The sequence below is a fragment of the Ovis aries genome, chromosome 2 (genome assembly GCF_016772045.2).
Source record: "Ovis aries strain OAR_USU_Benz2616 breed Rambouillet chromosome 2, ARS-UI_Ramb_v3.0, whole genome shotgun sequence".
In the NCBI taxonomy this organism is placed as follows: domain Eukaryota; kingdom Metazoa; phylum Chordata; class Mammalia; order Artiodactyla; family Bovidae; genus Ovis; species Ovis aries.
In genome coordinates, this window is record NC_056055.1 from 57478203 (window position 1) to 57489552 (window position 11350).

Genomic DNA, 11350 nt, shown 5'->3' on the forward strand with positions numbered 1-11350 from the left:
TCACTTTTCACTTTCATGCATTGGAGAAGGAAATGGCAACCCACTCCAGTGTTCTTGCCTGGAGAATCCCAGGGATGGGGGTGCCTGGTGGGCGGCCGTCTGTGGGGTCGCACAGAGTCAGACATGACTGAAGCGACTTAGTAGCAGCATCAGCATTTTTGATAATGAGATAGATTCGGAGGTTAAATAAATTGCCCAAGAGCACATAAAGACTGAGTGAGAGATCTGGGCCTCTTAATACTGGCTAGATAGCCTCTTTTGAGGCTGAAGACTTCTCTCTGCACTCCTAACATTCTGAGGATTTGGGGCTGGTAAGTGGCCAAGCCAGAGTTGGAAATCAGATCTTCAGAGTGCTACTAATCCATTACATGTTAAGATATTTATGCTGAGCAGACATGGAGCATCTATCTGGTTCTTGCAGTGGCTTTAATTCTAGACAGGACTCTTTTCTGCACTTGCAGAGAGTTGACTCTCATTCTACCAAAAAATTGGTGAGCACCTGTTCTAGTCACAGAACTTGACTCTAGGGACGCTGTTGTAGACAAGTTGCAGGTCTACTCTGTGAGTCTACGGTTTAGAGGGAGAGATAGACCTCATGATGCCTTCAAACTGAAGGACTTACACCAGTGGCCCCCAGGTTCCTAGGCTTGAAGACGAACTGAATTATACTATTGCCCTTCTTGGGGCTCCAGCTTGCAGATAGCAGCTTGTGGGGCTTTTTGACCTCCATAACTGCATGAGCCAATCCCTATAATGAGTCTCCTCTTTTTTCTTTCTTTCCTATCAGTTCTGTTTCTCTGGAGGACCATGAATTAAAGACATCAATTATATATCAATAAGTGCTTAATGAATTATGACTGTGACAGGTGTTAATAAGGGGAGAGTGCAGTGACAAGGTAAAATGGGAAAGTGGTGTTTAGTTTGCTTGCATCATGAGAAAGTTACTTTTCAGCACAGACCTGACAAAGGGTGTAGACTGAGGCAGGAGCACACTCCAGGGCTCCGAGTGATGGTCTCTTAGTTACCATGTTCGGAAGGCAATTAATGAAATTAGAGAGAAGTAGGAGATGTCTAATCATGGATTAAAATTTCAAAAGCTGTGGAAGTTGTAACTTTGCAGAGTTAGTAATTCCTTGAGCAGGAAGTAGGTAAACACCAATTTGAGGTCTGCAGATCACTTTATCTAGAAATTCCAAGGCAAGGACATGTCATGGTAACTGGCTTCTTTGGGTGGACCCAGTCCTGAATGAAAAGTCTAGTCAGGATCTTCTGAACGTCACGTGCTACATTCTGCCTAGTGTCCTATTGTGTGCAGAGTAGAGAACCCACTGCAACCATAAAGGGGAGTGATTGATTATTTTAGCCTTAAAAAAAAAAGGTTATATAAAATGTAACAAGCATATAGAAAAAAATTAAAAACCCATAATAAATAGATATTTACTAGTCAATTAAAGATGTTATAATTTTGCCACATTTACTTTCACTTTTTTCCTGTTTTAAAGAAATAACTATAAGATTTTAGCTAAGGTGCAACATCCCATATATGCCCTTTCCCTCCCTTTTCAGAGGGAACTATCATCTAAACCTGCCATCTATGTTTTTCTAACATTTACTTAAACTTAAATTTATAATTTTACTATATAAAAATGTTCTTGAACATTTATAATTCCAGATATTTAAAAATTTAAATAAATGGTATGCTACTGGGTATTCTTTTTGCAATTGCTTGTTAATTCATCATCATGTTTTTGAGATATATCCAAGTAGAAGTGGCCAATTCATTTTAACTCATATAATTTTACATGTATGAATAATCCTTAGTTCTATTATCCAGCTCCCTACTAACAGAGGCTGTTTCCATTTTTCTCTGTTAAAAACAGGGCTGCAGTGGACATCTTTGGACAATTTCCTTATGCTTATATGTGAGAATTCCTGTAGGGTACGTTTCTAGAAATGGAATTGCTGGGTTGTAAGATGTGTACGCAGGGAGCCAGCCTGCTTTGGAACTACCAAATTATTTTCCAAAGTAGCAATAAAAATTACATGGCCACTAGCAAGAAAGTTCCTGCTTTCCCACATTCTCACCATGATTTGAGATTTTCAGATTTTAAAGTTTTGCCAGTCATTTGGATGTTAAATGAACTCATTATTGCTTTAACTTGCATTTCCTATTTTCATGTGTTTACTGGACATTTAGATTTTGACTTTGGTGAATTGCCTCTGCCTATCCTTTTTCTATATTCTTATTAATATACTTATCTTTTTTAGATTGACTTGTGATTCTGTATCTGTTCTGGACACTAATAGTTGAGGAACAAATATTTTCTTCTAGTGTATAATTTGTCTTTTAACTTTATTAAAAGACTTAGGGTATAAACTACTGAATTTTTACCAATCTCATGGAGCATATATTTTCATGAGTAATATTTTTCAATATCATTTTCTTAGGGGTTTCTATAATTGATCCCACAATGTTTGCACACCTAAAATGTTTTGTAATTTCTATTCTGGAGGAGGGCACAGCAACCCACTCCAGTATTCCTGCCTGGAGAATCCCATGGACAGAGGAGCCTCGTGGGCTACAGTCCATGTGTTCACAGAGTCGGACACGACTGAGTGACTGACATACAAACACATGAATTTTGGAACTGCGTTCAGAATCAGTTAAAAAAGAAAATGAATTTTGTTCTTTTAGAGAAGAGGTCAAGAAAATTTTCTATAAAGAGCCAGATAGTAATTATTCTAAATTTGCCAACCAAGTGGCAACGACTCACTTCTGTTCCTGTAGTGTGTGAGAACATCCAGACCATATGTAAACAGTGAGTGTGGCTATGCGCCAATAGGATGTGGGCAGATTTGCATTAGAGTCACTGCTTTAGAGATACATATTAATTTTGATTAGTAACTTTACTGCTTTTTAAACAGATTTTTGTGGTTTGATTAAATCTTCAGTTACAAAATTTGGCATCAAATTTCATTTGCTTGTTGCCGATATTCAAATTCATCCTGGACAATAAAGAGCCACCTCAACTGAGAACAAGAACTTTAAAAATAAAGTAAGATAGTATCCAAAGGAAATAAAATCAAATAGCTGGAAACATTTAAGCTGCTTCAATGGAATCGTTTTTGGATCTTTACGGCTGACTAAATTCTATGGAAATCTCAGTGACTAACACATTTATTTCGGCCTTTCCTAGCAGCCGGTGCAGATAGAAGGGGCCAGAGGGACATGCGCTGCTTCATGCTGTCACTTAGGGATCCAGTTTCTTTCCCTTCAGAGGCTCAGTCACCTCTTAGATGGTTTGAAGATCTTTAGCATATTGTCTGTGTGCGGTCAATAGTTCAAGAGAAAGGCAATATGGATGATTGTGCAGAGGGTTTATTGGCTGACCTGGTGAGGAATGGTTCCCTTCTGCCCACATTTCATTGGCCAGAGCTCAGTTACATGGCCACACCTCATTGTAGTGGACGCTGGGAAATGTAGTCTAGTCATAAGGATAGGCGGGAGAAGAAAGGGGTTCAGTGTGAACATCTAGCCAATCTCTGATATATCCTTTACAGGTATGAGTATAGGACCTTTGAAGCGTAAAAGTTATAAAGAACATGGGTGTGTGTGTTTAAACGGATATATTACTATATAACCACATTGTAAAACTAATAAATGGTCAAGAGTTTAAGTACTAAGGACCAGATTAACACGTACGCCTGAATTTTGTGATGAAAATAAAAGCTTCATTGGTTTGGCCTCAGTTTAGTTCAGTTCAGTCGCTCAGTCGTGTCCGACTCTTTGCGACCCCATGAATCGCAGCACGCCAGGCCTCCCTGTCCATCACCAACTCCTGGAGTTCACTCAGACTCACATCCATCGAGTCAGTGATGCCATCCAGCCATCTCATCCTCTGTCGTCCCCTTCTTCTCCTGCCCCCAATCCCTCCCAGCATCAAAGTCTTTTCCAATGAGTCAGCTCTTCGCATGAGGTGGCCAAAGTACCGGAGTTTCAGATTTAGCATCATTCCTTCCAAAGAAATCCCAGGGTTGATCCCCTTCAGAATGGACTGGTTGGATCTCCTTGCAGTCCAAGGAAGTCTCAAGAGTCTTCTCCAACACCTCCATTCAAAAGCATCAATTCTTTGGCGCTCAGCCTTCTTCACAGTCCAACTCTCACATCCACACATGACTACTGGAAAAACCATAGTCTTGACTAGATCGACCTTAGTTGGCAAAGTAATGTCTCTGCTTTTGAATATACTGTCTAGGTTGCTCATAACTTTTCTTCCAAGGAGTGAGTGTCTTTTAATGTGTGCCTAACGTAGGAAAGGAAGTAATGTATTACTGCCAGATTTTTACCTAGTGTCCTTCTGAAAGGGAGTCAACATTTCTAGATGTTTGCTGCTGCTGCTGCTGCTAAGTCGCTTCAGTTGTGTCCGACTCCATGCAACCCCATAGACATCTGCCCACCAGGCACCCCCATCCCTGGGATTCTCCAGACAAGAACACTGGAGTGAGTTGCCATTGCCTTCTCCAGTGCATGAAAGTGAAAAGTAAAAGTGAAGTCGCTCAGTTGTGTCTGACTCTTAGCGACCCCACGGACTGCAGCCTGCCAGGCTCCTCCGTCCATGGGATTTTCCAGGCAAGAGTACTGGAGTAGGGTGCCATTGCCTTCTCCGTCTAGATGTTTACCATGACCAATTTAATCATAGGCAAGAATGACATAAGGCAAATCTATAACTGACCAATGTTATTTTATGAAGTTTGCCAGAACTATGCTCAGGGTGAGATGCATGGAAAAGAAAACCAATTTTTCTGGGCAATATGTGACTTTGAAGCTGGATAACCTTATTTTTGGAAGTAGGTGATTCATGTGCACTAGGATAAAAATATTTCTACTAAAGATTTCTAGAAGATTCTAAAGTAGAAGAATCAGAGAATTTGGAGTCTAAGTTTTAGTTTCTAGCTTCTATAAAAAGTATCTGTGAGACTCTGGGTAGGTTTTCTTTACTTTAAGCTTCAGAGTGTTGTTTTTTTTTTTTTTTTGAAAATGGAGATAATATCCACCTTGAAGGGCTATTGTGAAAGTTAAATTAGAAAATGCAAATGGAAGAAGGTATTCTATCATAGGTCCTTTCCCTGCCTCAGCCCACTCCAGTACTCTTTCCTGGAAAATCCCATGGGAGGAGGAGCCTGGTAGGCTGCAGCCCATGGGGTCGCGAAGAGTCGGACACGACTGAGCGACTTCACTTTTCACTTTCATGCATTGGAGAAGGAAATTGCAACCCACTCCAGTGTTCTTGCCTGGAGGGTCCCATTGACAGCGGAGCCTGGTGGGCTGTCGTCTATGGGGTCGCACAGAGTCGGACACGACTGACGCGACTTAGCAGCAACTGCTAGCTCAGTCATTGACTAGTTGTTTGAACTTGGGAATTATCTTTACCTTTCAGGGTGCAGTATTTTCATCCACAGAATGAAAGCATTGGATTATATAGTGTCTAAATTCTTCTGAGCTCTAAAATTCATGGCCAGTATATGAGACTTTCATATACATGACTTTGGTGCAATTGATATATTTTGGGATAAAAATAGAATTTTGAAAATAAGGTCACCCCTGAAAAAATGCCTTTTGTGATCTCTCATGTGTATGTATGTGTGTGTGCATGTTTGAGGCAGAGTAAAGACAGACAAAGGGCCCAATGTGTACTAACCTTGATTTTTAGTTATTATATAAAGTAGGATGAGGATACAAGATAGACCACAAGCCTCCATCTCCATGACTTTTTATATCTTCCCCTACCTTGAATATTCACTGAACTTGAACATCTCTTATGACACTGATCTTGCTTAATCTGTCCTCAGAATACTTGCACACATCCTATTCCTTTCCTATATTGTACTTTCCTGAAGAGCAGAGTCTGTGTATCATCTGGTCACAGTAATAGATCCTTCCACAGTGACTGGTATAATTGGGTTTGCCAAGCTTTTTCTGTAAGGGGCCAGGTAGTAAATTTTTGGCTTTGCAGGCCTAAACTATTGTCACAGATACTCAGTTCTGCTCAAAGCCACAGGCAGTACATAAATGAATGATGATGGCAGTGTTCCAAACAACAACAACACAACAACAAACACCCCTTATTTATGGACACTGGAATTTGAATTTCATATAGTTCTCACAAAACAGTCTTCTTATTTTGATTTATGACTTTTAAGCTTTCAAAAATGTAAAAATTATTTTTAGCTCTTGGGTTGTGTAAAAACAGGCAGCAGGCTGGATTTGGCCCACAGGTGATGGTTTGCTGACCTCTGTTGCAAGCTGTAAATTCTTAGTGTTTTCTGCTGAATTCAATTAAGTATGGATTTATGTATAATTTTTTATTTTCAAAAGATGGCAGGTAAAATGATATTCTTTCCCTATCCTGTTAGATCCAGGATTTCTTGCAAGTGACTCAGATATCTACAGATTATCAACCTAAACAGAAATAGAAGCAATAGTTTCATATAATTTTTGCAAACAATAAGAGGAATTACCAGTGACTATAATAAGCTTTTCTCATGAATATAATGAGAGTGGGTGTTGGGTTTAGCTTTTATGTAGCTGATTAAGTGAAAAATATTAATGTTTATGACAAAAGAGAAAGAGAGTATGGTGTCTAGAATAGAATCCTAGTTCTACTTCTTGCCAGCTGTGTTCTTGGGAAAGCCACTTAACTTTTCTGAGTCTCTGTTTCCTCTTCTGGCATGTGGGGATAATAATACCTTTCTTACAGAATTGGTTTGAATTAGAGCTAATATATGTGTACATCTAACAGTTCCTAAAGCGTGATTCTTTTTTTTTTTTTGAGCATGATTCATTTTTAACAAATATTAGTTACCATCCTTATTCTCTCTTCTGCTCCTTCTGAAGAGATCCCCAAAATCTGAAACATCTTTGTACAATAAGAACAGGTATTGAGAATTCCCCATGGATATTTGAACCTAGAATGCAAACATGGGAGTATTTCATGACTTCGTTTTTATAACTTGCTGCCCTATGCCACTCCATCCAAGCAGAGCCTGGCACTGGGGTGAACTGAATAGAAACACCACATCCATGCTGTAAACAAGTTAATCTGGAAACAAAAGCAGACAACCTCTGTTATGAACAAAGTCTTGGTTCTCATCTATTGTTAGTTATTAGAGAATTTCTTGAGCCCAAGAACTTTCTGCTTTTGCATTTCATGGGGGAAAAAAAGGAAATTAAATAGAATGCATGATTGATACAGGAAAATGCACTAAATGAGAAATCTATAGTGACTAGAAGAGGCTATGAGAACTTTGAGGTCAAAGTATACTCCATTGATTGGGGATATAAATCAATTCTTCACACTTAAAATTAACTTATTAAAGGCAAACCTGTCTTGAATTGTGATTCAGCCACCAAGCATCAACTCCATTCAGCTCTCTACTTAGCTAACTTGCAAATTCAGTTGCTGAGGGTTTATAAGGTGGGGGTGATTCTGAGAGGGAACAGCTGCTTTAACAGCAGGTTGTGGGAAATGCCACTACAGGAGGGTCAACCTAGATGACTTGTCTAGGTCAAAACACAAATCAGAAAAAGAGCCAGCTTGACTTATAGATGGAGTCAATTTACTCATCAGAATGTACAGTACTGGCTATAGCTTTAAAACATCTGTCGCCAAACATTTTGATTTATTAGTTTCCAATTACAAAAACACTTTTCCTGAACCCACTCATCTGGTGAATGAAATGTTTGCTGCCTACATTTACTGTGCCCTCTTTTGGACAGGACAAACATGCTCTGTTTTTTCTGTCTTATAGGTTTAGGTAGAGGTTTGCAATTTATAGAGCACAATTAATTTCAGCTCAACAGGTGTTCATTTAGCACCCATTATGGGTTGAATTGTGCCTTTCCAATTCAAGCCCTAATGCCTAGTACCTATGAAAATGACCTTATTCAGGAATAGGGTCTTTTCAGATGATCAAGTTAAGATGAGGTCATTAAGCTGGTTCCTAATCCAAAGAGGAAATTTGGACACAGATATAGTTATGGGCATGGGGAGAACTCCATGTGACCACAAAGGCAGAGGTTGGGGTGAAACATCTGCAATCCAAAGAATACCAAAACTTGCCTGTCAGCACAATACCAGGAGATAGATATGAGTTTGAGCAAAGTCTGGGAGATAGTGAAGGACAGAGATGCCTAGCATGCTATAGTCCATGGAGTTACAAAGTGTCAGACATGACTTAGCAAATGAACAACACCAGAGGATAGGTGGGAGCCATGAACAGATTCTTTCACAGCTTTCAGAATAACCAACCCTCCCAACACCTTGGTCTTGGACTTCTAGCCTCCAGAACTGTGAGACAATAAATTGTTCTTGTTTAAGTCACCCACTTGGTGGTACTTTGTCACAGCAGCCCCAGAAAGCTAATACAGCATCTATGTGATGATACACACAATATTCTTGTGTCATCATTGCTCAAATTCTGAAAAAGGTGGTGGAAGAGACTGGATAAACCACTATGAGTTTTGGAAGAAAGGCAAAGGCAAAGATGTGTGCTCTTTAGTCTTCAATAGCCAAGGGGGTTTTAAAGACTATATCTGAATATATACAGAAGAGAATTGAAGCTGAGGATCCAACTGATATGACAGCATAGCTTCTTAAAAGTTTAAAATTAGATAAAACAGTAGCAGTGACCAAACCATTGTTTGATCAGGTCACATTCACAAGACGGAGATGAAGGCAATAGTTGTTTTTGACCACTGATTAAGAGAAAAACATTTTTTCATAGCTCTAATCATGAAACCTGGTGGCTCAGACCATAAAGAAGTTGCCTGGAATGCATGAGACCTGGATTCGATCCTTGGGTCAGGAAGATCCCCTGGAGAAGGGAATGGCAACCTACTCCAATTTTCTTTCCTGGAGAACTCCATGGACAGAGGAGCCTGGTGGGCTACAGTACATGGGGTTGCAAGGAGTTGGACAAAACTGAATCACTAACATACACACAGTTCATATTATGTGAATCAATTTTTATTCCTCTAAAAATTGTAGGAAATAGTATTAAGCATATTTTATAATCAAGAAGATACTAAAAGAACTCACTTGAGACTACCCTGGTGGCACAGTGGACAAGAATCCACCTGCTGATGCAGGGGACACAGGTTCAATCCCTGGTCCAGGAAGATTCCACAAGCTGTAGAGCAGCTAAGCCCATGTGCTACAACTTATGAGCCTGTGCTCTAGAGCCTGGGAGCCACAACAAGAGAGAAGCCACTGCAATGAGAAGCCCACACAGCGCAATGAAGCGTAGCTCCTGCTCATTGTAATGAGAGGAAAGCTCGCATGTAGCAATGAAGACCCAGCACAACTAAAACAAAAGAACTGCTTTGAATTAAGATGTGCTTTTCTGCATCACTGTACATCACGCCTTCTGCATGTGTGACTTGATTGACCTTTTCAAAGAAGCAGATTCTTGTTGCATTAACATGGGATCATGCCCACCCCCCTTTCTTTTGCCACTGAGAGCTTTCAAATTCTTGACGCATTTCTGTGGAAGCTACACTTTCTGGAATCAGGAGTTAGGTTCTCAGGTAAAGGTGCAGAAAAATTGACCTCAGTAAAATACAGAGCCCTAGTTCACATCATGGAGTTGATAGTCACAAGGAGATGACAGCCAACATGGATTTCCATGGATTCATAGTCAAGGGTGTCTGGGGAACAGGAGCTCTTTTCTATCACAGCCAAATTGGTAAAGCAGAAGAGGAAACAGGAGGATGACCCCAACTTTCTGTTAACTCCAAATCAATTGTCTTCCCTCTTGAGCTCTTGCAATTTCACTGACCAGCAAGTCTAACCTGCTTGAATTTCTGTGTTTTTGTTTTTAGAATTGTTTTTCAGAGTCTACATCGAAACAATGACAGAGCAGGCACCTATTCAGAAGAGAGAAAAAAGATCACTCATGATTCTCAAGAGGCTTGTTTGTCCAAGTCTACAAGGCTGATGAGGTGTTTGCCTCTGAAACACTCTGCAGTAGCCAAGGGGTGTGAAATGTGACTCATAACAGCACTTGAACTCTGGCTCACTGGTGTGCAATGCCAACATGTTTCCCTCTACAAGAGGGAAGCCTGTAGAGCTGCTGAGGCCAGGTTCTCCAATTCCACAGCCCTGTTCTGCTGCATTACAGATGATTTCAGCATTACTGGCTGCTCCTCTGGGCAACTGCACTTCTATGGAGCGTGCTTTAGGAATGGGGTTTTTGTGTGAAGCAAGATGGAAAATCATGTATTAAATACATTTAGATAGAGAAATATGCAAAAAACAATTGTGAACCGGCCTAACCAGAAATCAGAGAGAAGTTTTTTTTTTCCTTCTAAAGCCATGTGCATTAGGGAATAGATCTTAAGAGGGTGAGTTCTTCTTTGGGGCAATTACCTGCCCCCACCTTGTTGTCCTCACTATGTTTACAAGCTTCACCTGTGCTGACTCTTGGCTGCCAGAGGCAATTTTCATAATGCTTGTTAAGTCACTTACGTCAAAGCCTGTGCCAATGGCAGCTGATTGTCTCCTCTGTATATATCTATAGTGCCCTGTTAGTATAGCTGGCTGTCCCTCCTTCTGCCACCTCAGTGACATCTTGTACTCCGCATTAGGACTCACAAAACTGCTACTCACTGGAGCTTTGATTCTGAAAATTAAACTCACACGGTGATGGTACTTGTACGCCAACCATAACCCTATTGTAAGTGTTTTGAAACATGTTTTTAAAATGTTTTACCAATAATGAAAATGCACACCATTTGAAAGTTGCTCTTTAATCAATTTTCCTGAGATACAATCACTAAAGTTATGGCTTTTCTTTTTGACTTAAGCCATTTTCTCTAACTTTCAATGAACACTAGGGGAAAAAGTGTATAGGAAATGGGCAGATTCCACAAATAATTCTTAAGGAATATAATATAACTTTATTTTACAAAGATGGGGTGCTGCATTAAAACTAGAGGTTTTTCATGTTGATGTTTGGTAGAAACCAACACAACACTCTAAAGCAATTATCTTTCAATTAAAAAAAAGACAAAAACAAAAAACTAGAGGCTTTATCCTTTTGCTGAAATGAAAGATTTGTGTGTGTAGAGGGGGAAATACATGAGTGAAGGAAAGAATGAGTTAATCTAAAAGTGCCAGCTTGACCTTCTATAGAGCTTGGTTTAAGTTAATATTTTTGAAGTTGCTTTAAATCTTTCAAGTAATCCCTAGGAGCCTGGTTGATGGTGTTAAGTACTAAAGTGTTCTGGTGGTACTTAAGCAGTGATGTAACTTCCAGAGTCTACTACAAATTGTTGTCAGGATAGGAACTC